The 11,343-nt window shown below is 46.4% G+C and overlaps 1 non-coding gene across 1 annotated transcript; it reads left to right on the top strand.

The window, feature by feature from the left end:
• Positions 1–8,082: 8,082 nt before the first annotated feature.
• TRNAR-CCU (transfer RNA arginine (anticodon CCU)) lies at positions 8,083–8,155 on the top strand. The gene has a single exon. It is a non-coding gene; the product is annotated as a tRNA-Arg (tRNA).
• Positions 8,156–11,343: the final 3,188 nt, after the last annotated feature.

Genomic DNA, 11,343 nt, shown 5'->3' with positions numbered 1-11,343 from the left:
AAAATGTAGTTTGGGTACAGTGATGGATGACCGCGCAATTGTCATTCAAACTGTGAAAGCGCTGAGAGCTGAAAATTGGTCTGGGCAGGAAGGTGTATAATGCCCTGTATTGAAGTGGTTAAGGCTGTTTTAACACTGCGGCGTGGGCGGCGGCGGCATCGGCGGTAAAGCACCGCTGTTTTTAGCGGCGCTTTACCGTCGTTTTTGCGTAGGTATTCGGCCACTAGCGGGGCGCTTTTAACCCCTGCTAGCGGCCGGAAAAAGGGTTAAAACCGCCCACAAAGCAGGGCTGTAGCGGCACTTTGCCGACGGTTCGGCTGCACTGCCTATTCATTTCAATGGAGGGGCGGTGGAGGAGCGGTGGAGGAGCGGTGGAGGAGCGGTGGAGGGGCGGTGGAGGAGCGGTGGAGGAGCGGTGAAGGAGCGGTGGAGGAGCGGTGAAGGAGCGGTGGAGGAGCGGTGGAGGGGCGGTGGAGGGGCGGTGGAGGAGCGGTAGAGGAGCGGTGGAGGGGCGGTGGAGGGGTGGTGGAGGAGCGGTGGAGGGGCGGTGGAGGAGCGGTGGAGGAGCGGTGGAGGAGCGGTGGAGGAGCGGTGGAGGAGCGGTTTATCAAAGATGCTGCTTGCAGGAGTTTTTTTAACATCCTGCCAGCACATCGCCTCGGAAGAGGGAGGCACACAGAGCGCATCGCGGCTTCCGGCATGGGACAGCAAAGGGATGCCTGTGGCTCCATATGAAACCAAACAGCCCTATACACAGTGCAATGCCGCATAACTCCTGGACATGAATAACATGTTCCAAGTAAACCCAACACACCCTTACCCTATACCACTCCTCATATGTAAGTACTTTGGATGGGCTTGTTTGCCGATCCCTTTAACTCTTAGTTTCACATCAGATTCTATAATTCCTATATATATATATATATATTTTTTTAGATATTTGGGAGAATCCGCCCCTGATGAGTGTGCAAACACGAAACGCGTCGGTCAATCCAGGATGACGACATACACTACTACTAGCAACCAACGTTATCCACTGTTCCCTCACCAATCGTGCTTCCATGCATTAATATTATGCTATTTTTATACAGTGTGCCGCATTTAGACATGTGTTTACGTATATGGACTCATGGGAATTGCTCAATAATTCTTATTACTCTCATGTGTTCTTAAGTTGGCACTACTCCGCATCCTTGATGTACCATGTTATATATATGTATTGCCATAATGTCACGAGTTTCCAAGTTGATACGATTATGAGCTGCCTATGTCCATGTTGTATATGTATATTATGTGCAATCCCATGACCCATGCATGTACACCTACACATTCTCCATGTCAATAAACATGTGATTTTTTTATACGTATCTCCACCATGGCTTCAACCTCATTTAAAGTCCCAACCTTCCTTTCATACCACGTTGCAATACTTTATGTCACATCGTGTTTTCGCATGCGGTCTTACTAACACAATTTTTTGGGAAAAAATACACTTTTTTTTCAATCAAAAAAAAGAAAACAGTTTGTATAATGTGAAAGGTGATGTTACGCCAAGTAAATAGATACCTAACATTAAAATTGCGCACGCTCGTGGAATGGCGACAAACTTCGGTATGCGATGCTTTAAATTTTTTTTAAGTTACCAGTATAGATTTGCAGAGGAGGTCTAGTGCTAGAATGAATGCTGTCGCTATAACGATCGCGGTGATGCCTCACCCGTGTGGATTGAACACCGTTTACATATGTGGGCGAGACTTGCGTATGCATTCGCTTCTGCATGCGAGCTCGGAGGAACGGGGAGCTTTACTTTTTATTTTTTATTTTTATTTATTTCACTTTTTTTTTTTTGACACTGTCCCTTATCACTTTTTTGATCACTTTTATTCCTATTATAAGGAATGTAAACATCCCCTTGTAATAGAAATAAGTAGGACAGGACCTCTTTATTGTGAGACGTGGGGTCAAAAAGACCTCAGATCTCACATTTACACTTAAAATGGGCCCTTTAAGGCCGGAGGGGAGAAGTGACGTTTGACGTCGCTCCGTTCCTCTAAGGGCATAGAGTTGAGTGGGGGCCATCTTGCCTTCACTCGACTTCCTGCCCATCCGTCTATCGAAATCCAATCGTTTCTGCCGCTGCTGATCTCTCCGGGAGGCGGAAGAGAGGGGGGGGGGGCACCTCTCCCACCACCCATAAAAGTGATCCCAAGATAAAGCCATCACTGGGACCACTTTTATGTGAAAGAGAATCACCGGCCGTGGATAACTATACTGGGGTTATGGCAGCTATCTACAATCAAAATAGCGACGTATATCCATGGTGGGCGGTCCGGAAGTGGTTAAAAAAAAATATGTTTTTGAAGTAACTCTTTTACTTTTCTCATTCACTTACCCCGACCCTAACCTTATTACACTTACCTAGGAAAATAAACAGAAAAAAATGTCTGGAGCTCCGCTTTAACCAGTAATTCATTATTCCCCTGCAGTACTTCTATTCTGCCACAAGGTGCCCTCAGTCTTCTGGGTTGAATGTAGCCTAGTAGAGGACAGAGGACATATTATGAACGGATGGGCGTCATGGCTCCATCTCCTGAAGGGCACACCACTATGGCGAACTTTATTCATAGTGCATTCATGCAGACTATATAGTGTTCATTCTGCTGGAGAGCTTGAGCTTTTGAAAAATTGCACTGGCTGAATCAACAGTTGAAAATAGAAGAAAGAAAGCCTAAGCAAGAAAACTAATGCAGCCATCACATCTAAGAATTGGTAAGCTGCTATATAATAAATGATTGCTTACCGCTTTAAGGGTTCAATGCGCACAGGTTTTTAAGGTTCTACGCCTTGCGTAATTACCAAGAGCTTTCCTGAGCCCCGCCGCACGCGCCCCCTTCAGCCTGCCATAGTGAATGGCTGTACATGGCTGCGCTCTTGTTTAAATGCCAATACTTCTTTGTGTCAGTGATTACCTGCGCATGCACGCCTGGCATATTTTCCGGACGTGCAACTTCATGTTTGGAAAATAAGTTGGATGCGCACACGTGGATAAACGTTGATCATGGTTTACAAAAGCACAACCATTCACTTGTATGGCGGGCTGTATGCGGCTCATATGGCTTGCCGGGAGTGGGGGGGGGGGGGCATGGAAAAACACAGGAAATTATGCCAGGCATATAAAATGCTCTGTGTGGGTGAACCCCAACTAAATTATTTTTTTCAGGCCAATTGTGACTTGTTTGTATTTTCTTACAAGTCCAAGAAAGGAAATTGCTACAGTGCTAAAAAAAAAAGAAAAAAATGCCTCAGGCTCGGTTCACACTGGGGCGACTTGTCAGGCGACCTAGTCGCCTGACAAGTCGCCTCCCGTTCTGTGCTATGGAACCGTTCTAATCGGAGCGACGCAAGTCGCTCCGACTTAGAAAAAGGTTCCTGTATTACTTTGGGGGCGACTTGGGGCGACTTGCATAGACTTCTATACAGAAGTCGTTTTGCAAGTCGCCCGGGCAGTCGTTTGCAGGTCACCTCGCTGAGGCGACCTGCAAGTCGTGCCGCCCCTGTGTGAACCGGGCTTTACTGCTTTTGAAGAAAAGCTGACTTCCCCTTTTTGCTGTGCAAAGTGCAGTAGAGCGATCATTTCTCTTTATTTGTATCTAGTACTCTAACTAGAATTTCAAAATCTGCTCTGGGTCTGCACTGGTTGCTGCAATGATATAAAAGGCCGGATCCATCATCGGTCTCTCACTATCTTCTGCTGGGATCTGAATTTAAATATTAAGCTGAAGTCTAGCCAGAAAAAAACAGCTCATTAGAAGATTGAAAATGAGGCGTTTTCTGCCATACTGGCCTTCAATCCAGAGCTATCTCCAGCATTACTTCTTTTCTGCCACAAGATGTCCTCAGTCTTCCAGGCTGCATGACATCCAACATCACTCAACCTACTAAACCAGGGGTGTCCAAACTTTTTTCAAAAAGGGCCAGATTTGATGAAGTGAACATGCGTGAGGGCCGACCGTTTTGCTTGACATTCTTTGAACCATTAAAATTAAATGCAAATGAAAACTAACACACGGCCTAACGAGAATTCTCTCACCTTTGTGGCTGTGTGTGGTGAATAGTCTAAGGATGAGTTTGGGCGTGTTATTTGGATATACTGTATTTATCGGTGTATAACACGCACCTTCACTTTAAGAGGGAAGTTTCAGGAAAAAAAATTAAATTTTAAATAAAGATCTGTGAAGCAAAATAAGGGTCAGTGCCCATCAATGCAGCCTAATCAGTGCCCATCAATGCAGCCTAATCAGTGCCCATCTGCAGCCTCACCATTGCCATGAATGCAGCCTCACCATTGCCATCAGTGCAGCCTGATCGATACCCATCTGCAGCCTCGGAGAGGACAGGGAGGGGGGCGGGACGAGCGCCAACATATTACATACAAGAGAATCTCCTGTTTACTCGGCGGCCTCTTTAATACAAAGCCCCGCCTCCTATGATAGACAGAACAGTCGTCCAATGCCAGCCCAGGAGACGGGACTTCCTATTACAGAGGCCGCCGAGCAAACAGGAGATTCTCATGTATGTAATCTGACGGCACTCGTCCCGCCCCCCTCCCTGTCCCCTTCGAGGCAGCCAGAACGATAAATACGGTATATATCTCTTGTGACCCCCCAACAAGTCGATTTGTTGGGGGTCACAAAAGATATATACATTCAAATTACCAGCGGGCCGCATTAAACCGGGCCGCGGGCCACAATTGCCCCGCCGTCCGGACTTTGAACTATGCCTGTACTAAACCCTCCTATCACCTACTGCCAAAGAAGTGGCCATCTTAGCTTCTAACCAACCTTCAGATGCCATGGAGATGACACCAGACATTTATCAATCATGTGCCAGTTATCAATCACCAGATGTCTTAAGCCCACGTTCACATCGGGCCGATTTGGCATCCAAATTTACAAGTCACATCACATGCCAAATCGGTGGCTATTGCCGGCAATGGCACCATCCCAATTGGTGCGGCGCCTCACCGATTCCCAAAAGCAGATCCTGTACTACTTCTGGCGACTTTGAGGGGCAAACATTTGTGTATGAACTCGCACAGATGTCTGTCAAATCGCCCCTAAAGTCGGACTGCATTGTCGGGTTGAAATGGTGCGGGTTCAGCTGAAGTTCGGCTCTCAATGTGAACCTGGCTAAAGGCCGACACACCACAATGTGCTGCAGGAAAGGCCAGTTCTGTGACATTGCAGGCACCATCATACCGATGCGATTCGATGCCCAGCTTTCTTTTTAAAAGTTTTTAAAAGTTAGTGCATGAGTTACTTTTTTCCACATCCCAATAAGATTTGCACCTCAAAAATCTCACCACATGGGAGGTTGCGGGAATCAGAACAGGAATGCGGCATGAGTTCCTGTGCGGTCCCGGTGTGAACCAGATCTAAATGTAGCTGCTTTGGGGAAGTTAAATAGATGAATTTAGGTCGGCTATCGGTCGGGTTCACACTGACGGGACACGTCACATCGTATGTAATTCACACAGGAATCGCACCGCATTCCTGTGCATATCACATGTGATTATGTGCAGTGCGATTTAAACCCATCATTTCATATGTCTCAAATCGCACTGCATCCGCACTGGAATCGGGTTCCATGGGAGTTCGTACCCATGCGATCCGATTTTAGCAAAACGCACTGCTTTCTGCGACCTGCTTTTGGGCGTCGTTAAGCTTTAATTGCCACCCGTCTATCCTTTGCCTGGAATAGGAATGTTCTCATCCTTTTTTCTCTCCTTATGTTTCTATAGGTCCTAAAAAAGCACCCATACAACACCACAGTGGACTATTACTCCTTGGGAGTGATAGTGAATGAGATGTCCGTTAGCGTAGATGAGCTCAGACAGATGAAGAAAATCCAGGGGACCACGCCAGGCCTTCCTGAGAACCGGATTCGTCCAAAGGACAGGGATGTTCACCTCGAGGATCTCATAGATATGGTGAGTATACACAGCTTTACCTTCTCTTTACAGACAAAACCCTTTCCAGGTTATACAGACCTTGTTAGGAGTTCAGAACACACAACTCTACATTCTTCCCACCACACATTCATCTGGGTCATAGCAATACTTTTATCACACTGACTGCTTAGTGGAAGGATCTTCCTTCACTTATAGTCCCCCTGAGCATGTACTATACCAGGTACCATGCTACAACCCCATCCAATCATAACATAGTGGCGGGTTTACAAGCAAAATCAAGAAGGCTGAAATATGTCACTGTCAGAATCAAAGATTACGATGGGGAGTTCTATTGGTCACATATTGTTATTGTTCTCCATGTTTCTTATCACATTTCTTTCTTTTTTTACAGCTCTTATGCGAAGACCAGGATGAACGGGAACGCCTGGTACGTGACATCAGACGGCACCCATTTTTCAAGAAGACTGACTGGGCCGAGGTGGAGAAAGGAAAGTCACCCGCAGCATTTACACCACAGCTGGTAAGTATATGAATAATGGAGGGGTCCATGTATATTGGGGGAGGGGAGATTATTCAGCAGCATCCAAGACGTGTTTTTTGTACAGAACTCTCACATTTGTGATTTTGTGATCACCGCACAATCACATGGTCTGGGGACTTGTCTGAAGGAATTCTGTTTATTATTGGTGAGAATTAATATTTATGTGTCAGGCACACAGCTTAATCCCACCAGAAGCACACTTCCTGTCCTGGGGCGACAGCACAGAGCCACTGTATCTATATATACGTCAAGGATGTGTTAATGCAGTGCAGTGCTTCTTCTGATCACTAGAGGGAGCTAGGGTTGAAGGATCCCTCTTGGGGTATTTGCTGCACCTCGGGGGTTGGGCTCACCAAGCTTTGTCACCATTTACTGTATAAATCTGGAACACTGACGAATGTCATTTTCTCCTTCCAGATTTTTAAACAAACGAAAGATTTAAACATGAAGATAGAGGAATTTATTGCCGAAGAAGAAGAAGACTCGGAAAGCTCCACCGGAGACTCGGAAAGCTCCACCGGAGACACCGAAAATTGAAGAAGTCAGAATTATAAGGTCCACACAACCCTCAAAATCTAAAACCATGAGGTCAGACTGAGTGCACCCTCTACACCTGCAGCCGTCCGACAACATAGCTACACAGGTACTCTCCTGAGACAAGCAGCGGCAAGAGGAATGCAGAAGGAATGGGGGGCATTCCCTCTGCATTCCTCTTGTCACCATTTATCTCGGGAAAGTGCCTAGAGCTGAGAAAAGTGGACATCTCCTTCCTAGGCATGTTGTTTGGGGGAAGTGTGGGGGCACCAAGCCTGACTACATAGCTAGGAAGGAGACAGGAACTCTCCGGAGACAAGTGGCGGCAAGAGGAATGTCTCAGGAAAGTTCTGAGGCTGCGCTCAGTCTGACCTCATAACTAGTCAATCAAGATGGCTGAAGATCTGGAACCTAGAAGACAGTGAAGTGAAGATTTTGAGGGTGGCATGGGTGTGAGGGGAGGCGAGTATAGCTCCACTTTAAGTGGTTCAAGGCATGCCATTTAGACTCCTCCCCCATAGCCCGCTCCTCCTCCACATTTCCTGCCCATTGTATTTGCAGCAGTGACTTTGGGAGTGATTGGGATAGATTGCTCCCTGGAGGGGTGGAGTTTGAGATCAGACCTCTTTCTAAATGGCCTTCTGGATTGTGGGCCCTTGATGTTGGGGTCCCGTCTCTACATTCTGAACAATGTACAGGGAGATGAACTGGACACCCTAGACTGATGATTCAGGGATTATCCGATCGCCTTATGGGGTCAGGAAGGAATTTTTACCCCTTTGGAGATAATATGATCAAGGGGGGTTTTTGCCTTCCCCTGAATCATCATAAGGTTTAGGGTTCTGAAGAGGGCTCATCTCTGAGGAGTCAGAGATGAATAGATAGATAGATATAGGAGGGGTGGGGGGTGGGGGGGATGAGTGACAGATGGAAAAATATTAGATAGATAAAAATTTAAATATGGATGTTAGATAGATAGATGGATAGATATGGGGGGGGGGGAGTGATAGATAGATGGATACAGCTAGATAGCAAAGCTCCGGTGGCCTAATGGTTAAGGCACTGGCCTCCTCGGTCAGGGATTGTGGGTTCGAATCCCACCTGGGGCAATATCTTGCTTGTCTCTTATACCAGGATGTAGGGAGTGATCAATTGAAGGAATAATAACCCCCCAACATTGGTATTAGTGGGGACAGTAAGTGCCCCAGCATGAGTGATCACCTAAAGGAATAATAACCCCCAACATTGTTATTAGTGGGGACAATAATTGCCCCAGCTTGAGTAATCAATTGCAGTAATAATAACCCCCAATATTGGTAATAGTGGGGACGGTAATTGCCCCAGCATGAGTGATCAATTGCAGCAATAACCACCCCCAACATTGGTGTCAGTGGTTACAATCAGAGGAAGTTTGACTTACCTGTAATTTCCATATCTTAGAGCATTGTTTCTCAACCTTTTGCATGTCCTCTGCATTCATCTTGTCACAATACTCAGGAAAGTACCTAGAGCTGAGAAAAGTGGACATCCCCTTCCTAGGTATGTTGCTGGGGGAAGTGTGGGGGCACCAAGCCTGACTACATAGCTAGGAGACAGGAAATCTCTGTAGACAAGCGGCGGCAAGAGGAATGCAGAAGGAGAGGGGGCATGTCTCCTGCATTCCTCTTATCACCTTTTGTCTCAGGAAAGTACTGAGGCTGCGCTCAGTCTGACCTCATGACTAGTCCATCAAGATGGCTGAAGATCTGGAACCTAGGAGACGGTGAAGTGAAGATTTCGAGGGTGGTGGGGGTGTGAGGGGGGCGAGTATAGTTCCACTTTAGGTGGTTTAAGGCATGCCATTTAGACACCTCCCCCATAGCCCGCTCCTCCTCCACATTTCCTGCCCATTGTATTTGCAGCAGTGACTTTGGGAGAGATTGTGATAGGTTGCTCCCTGGAGGGGTGGAATTTGAGATCAGACCTCTTTCTAAATGGCCTTCTGGATTGTGGGCCTTTGATGTTGGGGTTCCGTCTCTACATTCTGAACAATGTACAGGGAGATGAACTGGACACCCTGATGATTCAGGGATTATCCGATCGCCTTATGGGGTCAGGAAGGAATTTTTCCTCCTTTGGAGATAATATGTCCATCAAAGCCCTAGAATAGTTTCATTCTATGGATTTATCTCCAATAAAAATTGATTGTACACTAATTGTACATTTCACAAAATAATAACCCTCCCCCAAAACAAACAATAAACACAAGCAAAGACCCGTGGCCTAACGGGTAAGATAATGGCATCCTTAGTCAGGGATGTGGGTTTAAATTCCATCTGGGGTGCTTAATTCTTTTCTGAACATAAAATACAGACAGAGAACTGACATGCGCCTGAGAGCTTCATTAAATAATTAGAAACCATAAAGACAATTAATACCTTGGTCAGGAGTGTACAGTATATTGTATAGAGTGTATATTGTATAGAGTGCAGAGGTAAGGAGTATATAATGTATAGAGTGCAGAGGTAAGGAGCATATAATGTATAGAGTGCAGAGGTAAGGAGCAGGGCCTTTCTTCAGCTGGAACTTGGTGGAACTCAGCTCCACCACCTCTGGCTCAGACCTCTGCTCCCTACTCACCACTATCACTTGGCTTCTGTGTTTACAAGTGACAGCTTGTCTCCCAACAGCTCCCACAGATCTGATCTCCGGAGTGGATCCCACTTAATGCAGGATGGGGACAAGGAGGATGCAGGTGTCTGGGTTGCAGTGTAGATGCCAACACCCCTCCTCCACTGGATGATCTCCCTGCAAGTGAGAGAGGCAGAGACACCCACAGTGTGTCAGGAGATACTAGAGTTGGCTGGGCACTTCGAGTTAATACAGCAATAAAAGTAAAACATGTGGAAAATGGTGGAGCTTTTATAAGGAGCGGGAATGAAAGTGACAAATTGGATGGGGGATGCAGAAGTAAGCAGCTGTGGAAGATGGCTGAACTCTGCACTCTGTATGCAGCACATCCCTGAACTCTGCACTCCGTATGCAGTGCACCCCTGAACTCTGCACTCTGTATGCAGTGCACCCCTGAACTCTGCACTCTGTATGCAGTGCACCCCTGAACTCTGCACTCTGTATGCAGTGCACCTCTGAACTCTGCACTCCGTATGCAGTCCACCCCTGAACTCTGCACTCCGTATGCAGTGCACCCCTGAACTCTGCACTCCATATGCAGTGCACCCCTGAACTCTGCACTCTGTATGCAGTGCACCCCTGAACTCTGCACTCTGTATGCAGTGCACCCCTGAACTCTGCACTCTGTATGCAGTGCACCCCTGAACTCTGCACTCTGTATATAGTGCACCTCTGAACTCTGCACTCCGTATGCAGTGCACCCCTGAACTCTGCACTCCGTATGCAGTCCACCCCTGAACTCTGCACTCCGTATGCAGTGCACCCCTGAACTCTGCACTCTGTATGCAGTGCACCCCTGAACTCTGCACTCTGTATGCAGTGCACCCCTGAACTCTGCACTCTGTATGCAGTGCACCCCTGAACTCTGCACTCTGTATGCAGTGCACCCCTGAACTCTGCACTCTGTATGCAGTGCACCCCTGAACTCTGCACTCTGTATGCAGTGAATTCCAACTTTTCAGAACCATTCTGCCCACGTTTGAAAATGCCCAGGTGTGAATGCAGCCTTATAGTCATGTCTATGGTATAGGAAGTTAATAACGTTGGTGATAAACATTAAAGTGATAAACGGAAAAGTGTTATTTCCCATAATTCATTCATAAAGCATATACATCATGACACTGGATTTTTCTTCCGGACCAGCTAACATACATGTACATTACCAGTTCTGGAAGTTTATATCGGGCGATGCTCAGCTGCAGGCATAAACCCGGTATTTTTTTTTTTTCTTCAGCCAGCAGAGCTCTTTTATGTTAAAGCAATACTAGTTGCTAATTAGCTGCTGGATTGCTTTTAAAAGCGACATAAGGGGGTCACCCTGCCTCCCGCCAGCCTCCAGTGCTTCTCTGGGCTCTCCCATCCCAATGGGGAGTAGAAATGTGCACTGTTGAAAAATTTGTTCGTTTTCATTTCATTCTTTTTTTTTTTTTTTGTGTGTTTTTCGGGTCATTCATTATGATCGAAATTAGTTTTTTCAAATAAATTCGTAACTTCCGAAAAATTTGAATTTGTTGCGTTACATTTGTTTAGATGCGATATTCGATAATTCGTAACAATCCAAAATCCAATAATTGGGTATTGGGGGGGTTCACTTTTTTTGAGGGGGTCTTTCTTTCTTACATAGTGC

This window comes from Aquarana catesbeiana, linkage group LG10 (assembly GCF_042186555.1).
Source record: "Aquarana catesbeiana isolate 2022-GZ linkage group LG10, ASM4218655v1, whole genome shotgun sequence".
NCBI lineage: Eukaryota > Metazoa > Chordata > Amphibia > Anura > Ranidae > Aquarana > Aquarana catesbeiana.
Note: the sequence above shows the minus strand (reverse complement) of the source record. Positions and strands in the feature narration are given on the sequence as shown.